The sequence below is a fragment of the Dromiciops gliroides genome, chromosome 2, assembly GCF_019393635.1.
Source record: "Dromiciops gliroides isolate mDroGli1 chromosome 2, mDroGli1.pri, whole genome shotgun sequence".
NCBI classification, from domain to species: Eukaryota; Metazoa; Chordata; class Mammalia; order Microbiotheria; family Microbiotheriidae; genus Dromiciops; species Dromiciops gliroides.
The window spans coordinates 466903056-466918691 of NC_057862.1; positions in this window are offsets into that span (position 1 = coordinate 466903056).

The following is a 15636-nucleotide window of genomic DNA, read 5'->3' on the forward strand; positions in this document are numbered from 1 at the left end:
GGGCTGTGCAGCTCCAGAGAAAGGTCATCCCGGAGTGAGTGGTTACAGCTGAAGAGAAACCTCAGGGACAACGCCTGCTCTGGCAGGAAACATCTCACTAACCTCACAGAATCAAGGATTTTTCAGAATTAGAAGCAACCTCAGGATCCATCCATCCAATCCAACCCAAACCAAATAATAATAATAGTAATAATAATAATAATCCCTACTGTAATGTAGCCAACAAGCCGACCTCCAGTAAAGGGAATCTAATACCCTTGATTCATAAATTCAGGGAATATTAGAGCTGGAAGGACTCTCAGAGATTCTTTGAATCTAGGACTTAGAAATTATTAAAAAAAATCTTTCTAATTTTGCTGAGGAATAAGGCTTGCCATGTACAAGGTAGCTAGGCCCTGGCAGTGGACAGAGAGCTGGGTCTGGAATGAGGAAGAACTAAGTACAAATCCAGGCTCAGACACTAATTGTATGACCTTGGATAAGTCACTTAACCTCTGTTTGCCTCAGTTACCTCAGCTGTAAAATGAAAATAATAAAAGTACCTACCTACTGGGTTGTTGTGAGGATCAAATGAGATAATATTGGTGAAGCACTTAGCACAGTGCCTGACATATAGTAAATGATATAGAAGTGGTAGCTAATATTATTTGCCCTGGGGAAAAAAATTAATCCAAAAGACTTTCTGGTTAAAATGAGAAAAGTCAGGGCAGCTAGGTGGCACAGTAGATAAAATACCGGCCCTGAATTCAGGAGGACCTGAGTTCAAATCTGGCCTCAGACACTTGACACTTACTAGCTGTGTGACCCTGGGCAAGTCACTTAACCCTCATTGTCCTGCAAAAACAAAAACAAAACAAAAATGAGAAAAGTCTCATTTATTGGAGTACAAAGTTGACAGGTAGAACCTAACTCAGACCTGACAAATTGGGGACAGGTCAGCAAAGCCTTCAGAGCAGTATTTGTGTTGCCTTGGCTCAGGGAGAATAATTTCTGCTTTGATTAGAGTTCAGGTCAATGTAACTTTCTGAACCTAGGCCACAGGGTAGAGATCCCCAAAACTCTACTGGCTCAAGGCAAGATACTTTAGTGAAAATAGGCCAAGGAGAGACCCTGACCCATAGCTCTGCATCATGAAAAGAATAGTCCATGGAGCATTCTTTCCAAGGATGAACCATTGTGTAAAATTTAAAACAGATTTTAATTCTATCTTGCTAAGACTTGATCAAGTCAGATTTAATATTCCCTTTTTGGGTTCCTTCCCCTTATAAACTTTACCCACCATCCACAGCCTAGAGAAACTTGCCTAAAAGTCAAGTTTTTGTCTTGTAATCATCTCCATCTTTGTAACCCCACCCATCACCCACTTTCCAGAGCAAGTTGACTAACCTAAAAGGTCAAATCTCATCCATTTAAACCATTGCAGATAAATTGCCCTAGATTTTATCCTGTCATCTTGTTAATTGTTTTAAAAAGACCCTGTCAGCCCTCTTTCAAGGTCTTTGGTCATAGAAAGAGGCCATTGACCCAATTTATTGGTTACTGCTAGCCTAACTAAAAAATTGATCATCCTTGGACTTTGTCTCTCAGAATACCTTAATTTTCAAATGTAACACAAGGCAAAAGGGACTTTTAAATCCAAGCTTCTATCCCAGGCAGGGAAGTGGAAGGAAGGTGCAGGAGGTAACAGCCTGCCCCTCCTGGCAACACCCTGAAGGAGGCTATCAGGAATTATTATCAGGGTCATTAGCACTAACCTATCCTTCAAGGTGGCACAATGGATAGTGTGTAAGACCTAGAGTGAGAAAGACCTAAGTTCAAAAGAAGCCTTAGACACTTACTAGCTATATGACTTCTCAGTTTCTTCACCTATAAAATGGGAAAAATACCCCCCTCCCATGCCTTTTGAGCATGCCCAGTCCTTGTTCTATGAATATGAAAAACTTTGTATTAGGAGGTAATTAGGATTTTCATCTATACATATGGGATTGCGTATGATAATGTAATACTGACTGTTTGGAGACTTGACTGTATGGCATTGGAGAAGCAAGTGAAAGAATATTCCTTCATGCATCCTCAGATACCAAAGAGAACTGGTCTGAATTTGGGATGAAGACCGTGGTTTTTTTTGTGTTTTGGGTTTTTTTTATTTTTTTGAGAGGCAATGGAGGTTAAGTGACTTGCCCAGGATCACACAGCTAGTAAGTGTTAAGTGTCTGGGGCTGGCTTTGAGCCAGGGCAGGTGCTTTATCCACTGCGCCACCTAGCTGCCCCGAAGACTGTGTTTTTAAAAAATGTAGCTCTCCCTATGTAGGGGCTGGCAAATTTTGAAAAAGGGAAATGTGTGACCCAGGTTTCTGTAGGCATGCCCAGTTCTGCTAACATAGAGATGCCCTTGAGGGGCCTTTTGAGCATGCCTAATTTGTCTAACATGATTTCTTCCCTCTGCATCTCCTACCATATGGATAGGAGCAGCATCCTTTGATTGGTTGACTTCGTTTTTAAAACTGGTAAGACTGGGGGCAGCTAGGTGGTGCAGTGGATAAAGCACTGGACCTGGATTTAGGAGTACCTGAGTTCAAATCCGGCCTCAGACACTTGACACATACTAGCTGTGTGACCCAGGGCAAGTCACTTAACCCCCATTGCCCCGCCAAAAAAAACCAAAAAAACTGGTAAGACTGAGTAACATTTTTCCTGCCACTTTTTGCTGTGCTCTTTTTTTTTTTAAACATCAACTGTTATCTGATGGGTGAAGATCCCAGTTCATACACAACAACAGTGAGGATGCAATGAACTGAACCAGTGAGACAGGAAGGACTTTCCTTCCTTGGCTCCCTCTTTTACTCTGAGTCTGAGAAATGGGCCTGGGGGTATTTGTTTCTGTTCTGTATTATTTGTCCTCTTCTGTTTCAGGTACTGGAGGTAATCCTTGTGAAACCTGGGAATCGGAGCCCTGGTGATTTTGGAGCCAGGATTGCAGGTAGGATGGTGCAGCCAGCCAGCCCAATAAAGTTGCCCTGAGAAGCCAGGCTGCCTGGGTGGGACTTGAGCACAAGGTGGGTTTTGGACTTGGAACTGGGACTGCTCTATGGGAACCTATCTAAACTATGAACCTCATCCTCTTCCTTTCCCCAGAGACTAAATTGGTGAAAAGGGAGAGAGGGATTAGGCCTCCCATTTTTATGTTTGTGATTATACCTTTTGTGTGTGTGTGTGTGTGAGGCAATTGGGGTTAAGTGACTTGCCCAGGGTCACACAGCTAGTAAGTGTTAAGTGTCTGAGGCTGGATTTGAACTCAAGTCCTCCTGACTCCAGGACCGGTACTCTATCCACTGCGCCACCTAGCTGCCCCTAGATTAGCTTTTACACAGAAATATTTACTTCAAAAGGTATAATCGGGCCAGCTAGGTGGCGCAGTGGATAGAGCACCGGTCCTGGAGTCAGGAGGACTTGAGTTCAAATCCAGCCTCAGACACTTAACACTTACTAGCTGTGTGACCCTGGGCAAGTCACTTAACCCCAATTGCCTCACTTAAAAAAAAAAAAAAGCTAATCTAACTGCTAGAGGCTAATGGAACTGGGGTGCACAGGATCATCCCCATATAACTGAGGGAACATAAGTCTGGGTTTGAAAAAGCAAAGCCATTTACAGAGAGCCTAAATACTCCCATTTCCATCCCATTAAGGGTATCAGAGAACTCTAGTGGGAAGGGATTGAAAAGAATCTAACAGTTGGTCGATGTTATTATTCAAGAGAAGGGAAAAAAAGAAAGAACCACAGGAAGTGAGAATTGGACATGGGAGTATTGAGAATTTGGTATTAACCTTTAATCATGCAAGATAGGAGTAACAATAGACAGTTACTAAGACCTGGGCAAATGGCATGCCAAGAAGTAAAGGAGGAATGATTGTGCCCTTGCCAATATAAGCCATTTCTCTATAGGTATGTGGCAGGGAAGCCAAGTCATACACTCTTACCCTGGGAAAGAAAGTAGGGCAGACGGGTCATAGAGAGGGGATAGCGTTATTATAATGAGAGTGGCAGGGCAAATGGTTTTTGGATCAGAAAGGCAGCAGCTGTTGCCAACAACCATGATGAGGGCTGGGAGGGGTTCAATCAACACCACTTACCCCACCCAGCCACAGGACTCACCAGATCCAGCTTGGGATGGGACCAAGGTCCCGACTACATGGATCAGTAGAGTCACCTTGGCTGGGGCTGTGGGAAATCTTAAGGGTGGGAATGGGGACGGAGATCCTTGAACAATTTACACTGGGCTAGGAACCCTAGGGAGTTCTCTACCACCCTGTAAATGACAAGACTCCCTCACGCCACTGCTGGAAGCCAGAGCAATTGACCCCCAGCCACTGTTATTAAAATAATAGGCTTAGAACTAGAAGGGACTTGAGAAGCCATTTAGTCCACCCCCATCCCCTTCCAACCTCCCATTTACAGATGAGGAAATTATGTGAGATGATTTGCTCAAGGTCGTTCAAGCAGTGAATAACAAGGCTAGGATTTGAACCCAGGTCCAAATGCCTTTTGTTGTGCCACACTGTCCTGTCAGAATCCAGGGTTTCTTTCCACAAAATAGTAAATGCATCTTGGAATGTATCCAAGTGTATTCAGGTAAATATTTAGCAAGCAGCTATGTGTGTGTGGGGGGGGGGGAGATGTATGCACAAAACACGCTTAAGTGTAATGTGTATGATTAACATTTTCTGCATCACTTTCTTAAATCTAGACAAATAACAGCAAAAATCAAATCCTATTTTCTAGTGTTTGCCAATTTCCAAGGTATAAATACTTATACTGAAAATTTAACAATAAAGTTGGCTCTATCACAGCTCTGGGTATGTATAATTCGTCAGAAACCTGCCCCAAAGGTTCCTGGGCTTCTCAGGTCTCTTCTGTGCTGATTGCAAGAGAACAAGAATCTCAGCCACTGTAGAACACAGCAAGTTTACTTCATTTATTCCGGTGCACAATGCCTGGTATTATAGCAGGCCCTTTAAAATGTTTGTTGAGTGACCAACTAAAAGGAGCATCAGATTATATGCCTCATACAAAGGCTTCTAGGTAATAGTGATAGCCACATGGGTCTGACAGCTGCCTCGGCCCTTCTTTGAGAATAACCAATACCATCAAGAGAATGGAAACCAAAAGCCAGACCAATTCAGGTCCAGGATCTCTTGGGAACACCAAAATTCAAGGGGCTAAAACAACAGAGAAGCCAAGGACTAGAGCAGACTTCAAGTCTACTCAGGAGGCATCCTAGGACCATGGATATGGTACAGGACTCTGAGTCACGAGGTCTGGATTCAAATTCTATCTTTTATACTCACTAGCTATATAATCATGCAAGTCATTTAGCCTCACCAGTTTCTTCATCTATAAAACAGTAGTATTTGTACTACCCACTTCAGAGAGTGCTCATGTGCAAAGTACTTGGAAAATCTTAAAGCAATATATATGGGTGACTGCTATCAAAAATATCAGCAAAATTACCTCAAAGCTTTGCCCTTTTATGAAGTGTATTCCCTATCCCCAGCCTCCTCCAATATGTTGCTATGATATTGGGGTGGGTCTCTAATGGCTGCTTTTGATGGCCAGGTGAGTAAGGGTCTGTGAAGGCTGCTTCCTGATTGCCACATGAGTAAGGGTCTACAGTGTCTGCCCCTGATAACCACAGGAGGGTCTCTGATGGCAGCACTGGATAACCATATAATTAAGGTACTAGAAATGGAGATCCCTGCCTCCACTGCTATCATCTCAAGTCCTAGGGTTCTTTGCTGCCACAATTCAACAAGCATTTATTATACACTTAATATGTGCCAGGCACTGGAAATGCAAAGACAAAGATGAAAACAGCCCCTCCCCTCAAGGAGCTTATCATAAACTGGGTGAGAATAACACAACATACAAATAAGTAAATAAAAATATTTACAAAGTACTTTGGGAGTGAAGATGTGCCAGAATTGGGAGGATCCCAAAAGCTTCCTACTAGGTGAAGTACTTAAATTCAGTTTTCAATGGAGCCAGAGATTGGGGTGGGGGGAGTTGGGGCGTGTTTAGAAGGAGAGCATTTCAGATATGGGAGGTATGGCCTGTGCAAAAGTGGTTAAATGTCAATCCCTTTTCAATCAATCAACAAACATTTGTTAAGCACCTACTATGTGCCAGGCACTGTTAGGCACTGGAAGAGTTTATATTCTATCTTTCATAGACAGTATTATGTAACATACCGCCAGACTTGTCATTCTAGGTGCATCAAAAGCCACTTTATTGCAGGGTTTGAGGATTTACAAGGACACAAACTATTCATCTCTGTGATGACTTATTTAGGCTAGAAAAGAGAACAGCTTTATTTCTCTTAGAATACCATAGAAATAGTCTTCTAATATAAATTCCTCCTCTGAAGTCCTTCTGATAATGATGGGGACTTAGTCCTGAGCCATGTAAGACTGTGCCAGCTGAGCCCAACTTCTGAAAGGTCCTCTATGGCCAAAAAGGCTTCAGTTACAGGCCTAGCAAAGGACTGAACATGCATTATCAGAAGACCAGCCTTGCTAAGTCTGAAGAGGCTCGACCGAAGGCCAGCTGTGGGCTGATGAACCTTTAGGCTGCCCCAATTCTCAGAATTTTGAAGGGTAACAGTAGAGGGGGGTGGGACCCGCAAAGATGAAATCACAGGTTTTGAAGGTTGTTAACTACTCCCAGAATTTACAAACCCCAGATCGTACCTGCCCATTCAGGGAAGACTATTTATTCCCCCTAGCTCTGACCCTGAAGAAGCTAAGATGCTCTACCCTATACCATATCTTATTGAAATGTCCATTAAAAGTGTCAGAAATGGAATAAAATCAAAGGCAGTACTGCTTGCACTATTGTGATAGAGTATCGCAAGATAATAATTGTAAAATGCTTATTGTTGTTGCTGTTGTTATTATCATGATGATGATAGAACTATTCCATCAAAGAACAGAGACGGGGGGGGGGGGGGGGGCAGCTAGGTGGTGCAGTGGATAGAGCACTGGCCCTGGATTCAGGAAGACCTGAGTTCAAATCCAGCCTCAGACACTTGACACGTACTATCTGTGTGACCCTGGGCAAGTCACTTAACCCTCATTGCCCTGCAAAAAATAACAACAAAAATAAAAACAAAAAACAGAAAGGCAGCACTGCATGCTGAATAGAGAGATAGCCTTGGAGTCAGGAAGTCCTACATTCAAGTCTCTCCTCAGACACATGCTTTCTGTTTGATGCTGGACAAATCACTTAACTTCTCAGTGCCGCCAAACAACTCTCTAAGACTGATGGAAGAGCAGTGGCCAGAAGAAGTCCTTTTTCTGGAGCTCCCTACAGCAATGACTTTACAGGTCAGGTAAAAGAACAATAAGATCATATACCATTTGAAATGTAAAGGAACAAATGAGCAAAACGAAACCTCACATTTTTGAAGGAAGTTGTCTAACATGTTTGAAGAAATGGTGAGTGAAATTTTGCCAGGACTATTTGTTATACTAAATAAATAAATTCTTTATATTAGCTAAGCCACCAGAGGAAGGCTTCTATGTGCTTTTATATGTAGAGATACTGGGCCTGGAGTCAGGAAGACCTTAGTTCATATCTGGCCTCAGACACTTACTAGCTGTGTGACCCTGGGAAAGTCACTTAACACCTGTCTGACTCAGTTTCCTCAACTGTAGAATAGGGATAATAACAACACCTACTTCAAAGGGGTTTGTGGCAATCAAATAAGGTATTTGTAAAGTATTCAGTACAATGGCTGGCACATAGTATATACTTAGAAGATGGCGGAGGAGAGGCTATGACTCCCACAAGCTCCACATGGTATATATTTAATAAATGCTTATTCTATTCTTCCCCCTTAAGATTTTTATCCTGCCAAACTACAGCACCAAAGCAACTGATTTTGGTGAAAAATCCTAATCCCTTTACATAATTTTTTATCATGCCTCTGATTTCATTGTTGCAAGGAGCTCCCCAGTAAAGGTTTTCCTTGTCTCTGCTACTCTTTCCACTCCCCATTCCCTGGGAGTTTCCTTCAAGTCTCAGTTAGAAGCCTTTCCCAGTCCCTCTCCCCCGCAGTCCAACTCCCTCCTAGTATCTTCCCTGTGAGATAACTTCCAAATTTACCCTCTATATGTCTTCTATATACATTTCATGCTGTCTTCCCCACGAGGATGTGAGCTCTTGAGGGCTGATGTTTTTGTCTTTCTTTGCATCTCCAAGGCTTAGCACAGGGCCAAGGACTCAGAGTAAACACTTAATTAGGGCTGGTGAACTTGCCATTGTCTGGGAGCACAGAGAGGCTAAGTGACTTGCCCAGGGTCACCCAGTCAGTCTGTGGCAGAGGCAGAACTCCTGACTTCAAAACCAGCTCTCTCCATTTTGCCGCACTGCCTCCCATCTCCTTACACAGATTTTAACTTAAGTCCAGTGGAAGCCTACAAAAACTCTGGCAGAAAAGCATCACATTTCAGTCTGGATCATCAGAAAAATAAACATTTCTTTCACTACAGTGGTTGCTAACATGCTTGGGTGTTAGCCTTCAAGGCCCCAGAATCACTCTGCTGATTGTTGATTTTCTAGAAGCTATTCCTTCTAATGTTCATCCAAAAGAATGAGTCTTTAAAACCCTTAGAGGCAAGGACTGTTTTGCTTTTATCTTCTTATACCCAATGCCAAGCACAGGACCTGGAGCATAGTAGGTGCTATATAAATGCTGATCACTGCTATTATTAATATCATTATTAATATTATTATTACCTGGCACATAGGATCATGGGATCATAAGATCATTGCTTTTGAGTTAGAACCCATCATTTTATAGATGAAGAAACTGAGGCTAAGGAAGATTAAGTGATTTGCCCAAGATCACACAGGTTGGAAGTATCAAAGGTTTAATAAGTACTTGTTGATGGACTGATTTACAATTGTCCAGATATACTAGATCACACCATTCCAGTGTATTTGGGGGGAAAGAGGATAGCTTGAAGGCACATCTAAGTACTTATTTTAATAACTTTTTCTGGGCTGCATAATTGTCACCATATTCCATTTCATAATTAGGGTCCCATTTGGACATAATGGGCCCTTATAGAGAATGGATGGTACACATTTATGCTTTCCTGTAGACTTCTGTATCACTTGGCATGGTTTGTGAAAATATACTTTTGAATTAACACTCTTCACAACACACACACACACACACACACACACACACACACACACACATCCCATACATCCCATACCATTATCTGGGAATTGGTAAATCAATCAACAAGCATTTATTAAATACCTGCTGTTTTCAGGCATTGTACTAGGACACTGGGGAAACAAAGAAAAAAAAAATTTAAACAATCCCCTTCAATGATCTAGCATTCTAATTGGGTGAGACAACATGCATGCATATAGACAAGTATATAAAAGCACATATAAACAGTAGATGCTTTGTTTTCACCCAGTTAAAAATTGGGAACTTTTTGTGGATAAGGCAAAAGTGATAACGACTACAATGCAGAAACTAGTTGAGTGAATTAAAATGTTTATGTTATTTATATTCCCACATCTAATATGTTTTATTATTTGTCATGATTAAATTCTTTCACTGAGATCTATAATAAAATACCATATTAATTAAGAAACAGTTTTAGAATACTATGTAAAAAGTCACTTTTCCCTCCATTGAGGTCATTAAACAAAGATCACTTTGATCTCTTATTGGGTAAGTTGTAAATGGGATTCTTTTTCAGGTACAAGTTGAACTAGATTGCCAATGAAGTCCCTTCCAACTTGGAAACTCTATGAATTTACCTATTTCCTTGCTCTCAATCCTATTCAGAGAAGGGCCTGAATCACCTCTTAAAGTCACACTTCTGACTTATTACTCAGTTGTCTACTACCTTTCATAAATGGTGGTAGAGATAATTATTTTGAAATGTTTTTCCCTCCATAGTGAGCCACAGTATTTGGTCTTATAGTTCCCTGTGGCTACAGGCTATATTTAAAGTAACTATTGCCAAAGATGATAAAAAATTGTATTTTTAAGGGAGTCAAATTAATGGTAAGAAAATTGTTATGTAAGCAGAAGAAAGGAAAATGTCACAGAAAATAGTTGATGGAAAAGTGCTTCCCATAATTGGTGACAACTTAAAAATTGGCTAGGTTAAATCATGGTATTAATAATCCCTAAGGAACATTTGAGACTAGGCTGTACATAAATAATCAATATAATAAATAAATTCATCTAGTTAATAGCTAATATAGCTTAGCCAAAGTACTGCCTCATGATTTTCCAAAAGTCTTGGCCATGTTATTCCATTTTTGGACATCTGCAAATGTTCTGTTACTGTTTGAACAAATCCTTTTTTAAATGTTGCTTAGTAACTTGACTAATTTAAGTTGTGGAACTCTCTAGTAAGAATGTGATATTTTAACTCCCTGTTCTCTACGTGACCAAGAATATTTTTATAGTCATCATGAAATCACTTTTTAAACCTATGTCTTTTGTCAGTTTGGTTCAAAATGTTCTGATAAAGCTACAGTTTCTCAAGAAACTAAGTGGATCTTTCACTAACACATTTCATATCATGAGCAGGCTATTTGTACAAAGCTGCTGGTTGCTAGTAGCAACAGAACTATAAATTTTAGAGCTGGAAGGGATCTCAGTTATCATCTCATCTTCCCCCACCATTTTGCAAGTGAGAAAATTGAGACTCAGGGAGGTAAAGTAACTTGTCCTATATTATACAGGTAGTAAGTGGCAATACCAGGAGCTGAACCCAGGTCTCCTAATTATAAATTTTATGTTCTTTCAAGTGTTGTTTTTATAAGTTTGTGGAGCAAAGGCATCTTGGTGTACTCAAATCAATTTAGAGGGACTTCCAATTGTTCACTAAGAAGAAAAAGAGGTATGGGGCAACTCCTCTTCTAAATTTTGCCCTTTTCAGACATTGAATCACTATTTTGAGTCACTAGTCTATTCACTTATTATTTTTTTTTCCAGGGCAATGAGGGTTAAGTGACTTGCCCAGGGTCACACAGCTAGTAAGTGTCAAGTATCTGAGTCCGGATTTGAACTCAGGTCCTCCTGAATCCAGGGCTGGTTCCTTATCTACTGTGCCACCTAGTTGCCCATCTATTCACTTATTACACAGGACATTAAACTTTCTCTGATTTCTGTTTGCTGTGTTTGGATAAATGTATTTGTTTGCTATTTGCTACATGTGTTCATTTTGTGGGAAGTCAAGAATTAGATATACAGCTTGGGGCACTCCTTCTCGATTAAGGAATAGCAATCAGGAGAATAACTAGACTAAACCAATATTTAAGAATTAGAGATACAGTTCTAGCCTAGTACCCCTTTCTCTGAGGAGAACAGAGTGGCCAGCCTCTAGTTCCATTTTTCTGCTTTCCCTCTTGGCGGGAACCAAAGTCAATTTTAGAGACAGGTAGGGAGAGTAGACTCTAGAGATATCTATGCTTGTCTCTATGAGCCACATCTGGACGGATTCATGTGCACACACATAACCTACATTGGCAAAGGAGTACACAGAGCACACACACCCCTACATATCAAGGTTAATTTAACATATGAAAGGTCAGAAAGCAGCTGAGGGTTGGCAAAAACTAATAAATTTATTCCCATCTTTTTTCCATTATACTCACTGATATGAGATCAATAATTGAAAATTTGAGGATTTTAAAAGCAAGGGCACTGACCCTGCTCAGGATTTGAGCCACAGAGTTGAGTTGGGTAGAAGATAGCAGGTCACAAAGTCTAAACTCCCATTGAAGCTGGGGTGTAGGTTCTGGTATTGACCAAAGGTCCATAGCAGAATTAAAGTCCCTAGTTCACACTGTCAGCTAATTCTGAAGCTAGAAGTAGTAATGACTATGGCCAAAGAATGAAGCAGCTTCCATCTGAAAAGCATCTGGTGAATCCAGTGGTGCAGCATCTGGCAGAATCCAATGGAGCAACATATGTCAGTGACTAGGGAAGCAGTGGTCAAAAGAGACTGAAAGACTAAGATGGGCAGGCGTGGTTTCAGTCTTGCTGCTTCAGAGGTACTAGTTGTCCCTCCTCAAATATGTGTGCTTCTTTTACTTGTAAACTCTATGTAGGCCTCTCTTCCTACTAAATGTATTTGTTGAAGAGTACACCTAAGTTTTATGGGAGCGATGTTTTGTTGCTGTTGTTCTTACTATACCATTTTAGCAAATACCTTTTCTATGAGCTAATTGTCTTCTGTCTGACTAAAGTCAAGATTCAAAGCAGTGGGGACTCACAAGCCAAAGTTTTAGAAATATGTATTCAAACAGTATCCTGAACATTGGGTAGTCATCCCTCTGGATATTCAACCTATGAGTGAGAGGTGGGTAGCTCATAGGGGCACAACACATGCAAATTGCAAGCAAGAGCTAGCTAGTAAATGCTACTAGAAATACCTCCTACCTTACTGTAGTAGACAGCCTCCCAGTGCCTTAAGGATCCTCACAACCTAGGAGTCATCCTGGACTGCTCACTTTCTCTCTTAACCCCTATATCCAATCAGTTGCCAAGACCTATCCATTTTACCTTAGCAACATCTCTCGAATATGTCCCCTTCTCTCCTCTGACACTGGCACCACTCTGGTGCAGACCCTCATCACTTCACACCTGGACTATTGTAATAGGCTGCCAGTGGGTCTACTTGCCTCAACACACAATGAACACACAATGAACAGGGGGTAGGAGACATTAACAAATGGAGAAAAGAAGAAAGATCTCTTGAAGAAGCTGAGCCTTGAAGGGCTCTAAGGACTGCAAGAAGTGAAGAGAATATTCCTGGTATGGGGGAACAGCCTGTCCAAAAGCACAGAGGCCAGAGATGGGATATCTTATATGGGGAATATCAAATAGGTCAGTTTGGATGAAGTATAGAGTATGTGAAGGGGAGCAATGCATAATCAGCCTGGAAAAATTAGGCTCAAGCCAGATTGTCAAACAAAAGATAGGAAGCCACAGAAGAGTAAAAAGGAAACATCTTTGTCTTTCTCTACTCAGAACTTTTTTTGATGGTTGAAACAGGGAGATTGAAAAGAATACCAGCCAGCAGCTGGAATAAGCATCCCAGGACATTTTGACATGAAGCCCCTACACGGTTGGGGTAAGTCCAGTTTTGATACCAAATTGTACTGACCTCCCAATACATTCCAAACTGAGAGGAATCCAAGACAGTATCTAATAGAAGTTAGAATGAAATACTGGAGTGAGATAGGAACTGAATTCTATCTTAGGGTATTTTTCTCTAAAAACAATTGTGTGTGTGTGTATTTTATCTATCTATATTTATATATATCTATATCTCTCTCTACATATGTGTGTGTTTGTGTGTGTATGTACATGTATATATGCATGCATATATTCTGACCACCATGTGTACATACACATATATCCACACACATATACAATACATATATGTGAATGTATATGTATGCATATATGTATATACACATACATATCTTCTTTAAATCTACTACTTAGGGGGGCAGCTAGGTGACACAGTGGATAGAGCACCAGTCCTAGAGTCAGGAGTACCTGAGTTCAAATCCGGCCTCAGACACCTAACACTTACTAGCTGTGTGACCCTGGGCAAGTCACTTAACCCCAATTGCCTCACTAAAAAAAAAAAATTTTAAACTACTACTTAGTAATATTAAGTTCAGCTTTTAAAATAAAATAACATATATATTATATGTGTATATGTAAGTGTCAGTATTTGTTGTTTTTGCTTAGTCATTTTAAGTCATGTCCAACTCTTTGTGACCCATTTGGGGTTTTCTTGGCATAGATACTTGAGTGGTTTGCCATTTCCCTTCTCCAACTCATTTTACAGATGAGGAAACTGAGGCGAATGGAATTAAGTGAATTGTCCAGGGTCACACAGCTGGTAAGTGTCTGAGGTGGATTTGAACTCAGGAAGATGAGTCTTCCTGATTCCAGACCCTGTGCTCTATGCACTATGATGCCACCTAGCTTTCCCTGAGTGCATGACTATATGAATGTATATATGTAAATGTATATGTATATATGAGTATATACATACATGTACAAAGTACACTAAACTCTCAACCACCCCTACATCTTACTATTAAAGGACACCTGGCCAAGACTGAGGCACTACTGCCATCTGCTGTTAATGTCCATCCAATTACAGGTTTGCTCCTTGAAAACGCACATATATAAAATGAAAACAAATGTCCCAGGCTCATTTTTCTCCACATAATAAACATTTTTATTTATAGTTTTGAATTCTAAATTTTATCCCTCCTTCCCTCCCTTCCCTTCCCCCTCCCATAGACAGTAAGCTATCAGATATAGGTTATACATCTGCAATTATGCAAAACATTACCATGTTAGTAATTTTGTATAAGAAAACTTGAATAAAAGAAAAAAATGAAAGAAAATGAAAAATAACATGCTGCAGTCTGTGTTCAATCAATATCAGTTCTTTCTTTGGAGGTGGACAGCATGCTTCATCATTAGTCCTTTGGGATTATCTTGGATCATTGTATTGCTGAGAATAGTTAAGTCATCCACAGCTCTTCATCAAACAATATCGTTGTCTCTGTGCACAATGTTCTCTTGGTTCTGCTCACTTCACTATACATCAGTTCATACAAGTCTTTCCAGGACTTTCTAAAATCTTTCTGCTTGTCATTTCATAAAGCACAATAATATTCCATTACAATCATATACCACAGCTTGTTAAGCTATTCTCCAATTGATGGGCATTCCTTTGACTTCCAATTCTTAGCCACCACAAAAAGAGCTGTTATAAATATTGTTATACAAATAGGTCTTTTTCTCTTTTTGGGGATGTCTTTGAAATATAAACCTAGCAGTGATATTGCTGGATCGAGGGGTATACATGGTTCTATAGACCTTTGGGCATAGTTTCAAATTTCATGCTCATTTTTTAAAATAAAATAAAATATGTGAAAATCCAAACTATCAACATAAATTATTCACTTAATAAAAAAATTCTCCACTTTGCAAAAGAATTCTCCATATTACTCCTTTAATTCATAGGAGCCTTCCCAAGTGTGTTTAAATTTGATTAGTTATTGTTTATGGCTTAAGCTAGTCTCAGGATTACAATGATGGACTTATGATGAAAAATGCTATCTATCCCCAGAGAAAGAACTGGTGGTGTCTGAATACAGACTGAAGCATATTTTTTAACTTTATATTTCTTGAGGGTTTTTTTGTCTTTTTTTCACAACATGACTAATATGGAAATATTTTGCATGACTACCATGTATAACCTATATCAAATTACTTGCCTTCTCAATGTGGGAGGGGGAAGGAAGGGAAAGAATTTGGAACTCAAAGTTTTAAGAATTAATGTTAAAATGTGTTTTTATATGTAATTGGAAGGAAATAAAATATGAAATATTGTTTAAAAGAATGTAAAGAAAAAAAATAAATGAATGTGAAAAAAGAGATCATTATCTATGGAACAGAGGGACCAAAGGGTGAGTAGAAAGTCAAAAAGCTCAGAAGTCTGAGATTATCTTGTCAATTGAGGATCCATCATAAACAAAGGTAAAAAGAATCTGAAATT